The 2365-nt window shown below is 41.1% G+C and overlaps 1 pseudogene; it reads right to left on the bottom strand.

The window, feature by feature from the left end:
• Window positions 1-1381: 1381 nt before the first annotated feature.
• On the bottom strand, window positions 1382-1811 carry LOC145517760 (ubiquinol-cytochrome c reductase complex assembly factor 2 pseudogene; annotated as a pseudogene).
• Window positions 1812-2365: the final 554 nt, after the last annotated feature.

The following is a 2365-nucleotide window of genomic DNA, read 5'->3' on the forward strand; positions in this document are numbered from 1 at the left end:
TGCTGAATTTTCCAGATTTGCTGGCATATTGAGTGCAGCACTTTCACAGCATCATCTTTCAAGATTTGAAATAGCTCAACTGGAATTCCATCACCTCCACTAGCTTTGTTCATAGTGATGCTTTCTAAGGCCCACTTGACTTCACATTCCAGGATGTCTGGCTCTAGGTGAGTGATCACACCATCGTGATTATCTGGGTCATGAAGATCTTTTTTGTATAGTTCTTCTGTGTATTCTTGCCACCTCTTCTTAATATCTTCTGCTTCTGTTAGGTCCATACCATTTCTGTCCTTTATCGAGCCCATCTTTGCATGAAATGTTCCCTTGGTATCTCTAATTTTCTTGAAGAGATCTCTAGGCTTTCCCATTCTGTTATTTTCCGCTATTTCTTTGCACTGATCGCTGAGGAAAGCTTTCTTATCTCTCCTTGCTATTCTTTGGAACTCTGCATTCAGATGGGAATATCTTTCCTTGTCTCCCTTGCTTTTCACCTCTCTTCTTTTCACAGCTATTTGTAAGGCCTCCTCAGACAGCCATTTTGCTTTTTTGCACTTCTTTTCCATGGGGCTGGTCTTGATCCCTGTCTCCTGTACAATGTCATGAACCTCTGTCCATAGTTCATCAGGCACTCTGTCTATCAGATCTAGTCCCTTAAATCTATTTGTCACTTCCACTGTATAATCATAAGGGATTTGATTTAGGTCATACCTGAATGGTCTAGTGGTTTTCCCTACTTTCTTCAATTTAAGTCTGAATTTGGCAATAAGGAGTTCTTCAAAACTCCTAATCAGTAGAGTCATTTCATAGATGTGATTTTTTTATTTTTTAAAAAAGAATAATTATATAAAAGAACTCTTGCTTATTAGACTGAATTAGAGGAATTATCATTGGCCATGTGAATATGTAATTACCATCATTCATTTGTCAAGAACTGAACATAAGTAAATTTCCTACACTTTTATTGAATTTGAGAAGTTAATTAGTGTGACTATTAAGCAAAACCCAGAGATCATTATACATGAAAGATTTCCTTTTATTTCTAATAAATTGATTTCAAAACCTATTAGGCTTGAAATTTCATTCACTTGTCCCTAAACATTTTTCTGTTTGGTTAATGGATCTCTACTCATCCTCACTAAAAATATTCTGGATCTATTTAAAAGATTTACAATAATTCTTGCTGGACATACATAATTAAATTTGTTTTCTATGAAAACCAGTGGAAATGTCCTTGGAATTAATGGAAAAGTATAATTTGTCTTATTATCATTACTTTGTATTTTTTATTACTTTTTATTCCCCAAATACTATATAATCACTAGTTCCTCTTGAGCTTTTTTTTTTTTTTTGACAGGGAAACCAGGGCGTTTTATTGATGGCAACATACACGGCTTCGCGCTTAGGTGCGCAGGCGCAATAAGGCCCGCGCCCAGGCTTTGTGATTTTCCTCGGGGTTCCCGGGGGCAAACTTCTCCTGCAGCTCCTTCCACATGCCTTTATTTATCTCCTTAAACTCATCCAACGTATCTGTGGACAGGATCAGCTTGTACTCTTCCAGGGACAGGCCGCTGAAGCTTGTGTCTCTGGGGCGAGGGTACTTGTGTTTGTAGTAGTTTGAATGGAGCAGTGCCAAGCTCTCTCTGATCACAGGCCTCAGGCTCTGCAACCTGGGTGTTCTCTCCCTCCCGAAAGGCCTGCGCTACCCGCTGCGGCAGATAAGCGCCCAAGTCCCGGCCCCGTTTGGTCTCGTCCACTGGCCATTCCTCACAGAGCTTAAGAAACCGCCAGTAGCGGCTGGCCGCCATGTTAGGCCCCGCTTCCTCTTGAGCTGTTTTTATGTTACCCATTATAATGTTCTTTTAACACAACATGTGATTTACTCTCATTACGCGTTTTGGTGTAGTTCAAGGGAGAAAAGGAATAAGATGGGTTCTTGTACTACCCTGGGTTTGAGGTTCTCAAGATCACCACCAGGTTTGATGATTCCCTAGGAAGACTCACAGAAGTCAGTATCTAGTCATGATCACAACTATGATTTATTACAGAAAAAGATTCAAAGCACGATCAGCAAAGGAAAAAGAAATATGCGATAAAAGTCTGGGGGACCAGATGCAATCTTCCAAGGGTCCTCTCCCAGTGGACTTGCATAGGATGTGCTTACTTCCCCAACAACAAGTTGTGACGACACTCGCAAAATGCTGTCCACCAGGGAGCTCATTAGAGACTCCACCCCCGAGGTTTTACTGGAAGCTGCTCACAGAGGCAGTCTCTGCCTGTATGGCACCATATGTCCAACCCCCCAGAAGGAAAGCAGATGTTCAGATGTCTTGGTTATCTTCCTGGATGTCTAACTCACCCTGCAGAT

The sequence above is a fragment of the Giraffa tippelskirchi genome, chromosome 8, assembly GCF_054371585.1.
Source record: "Giraffa tippelskirchi isolate mGirTip1 chromosome 8, T2T-mGirTip1v1.2.pri, whole genome shotgun sequence".
Lineage (NCBI taxonomy): Eukaryota > Metazoa > Chordata > Mammalia > Artiodactyla > Giraffidae > Giraffa > Giraffa tippelskirchi.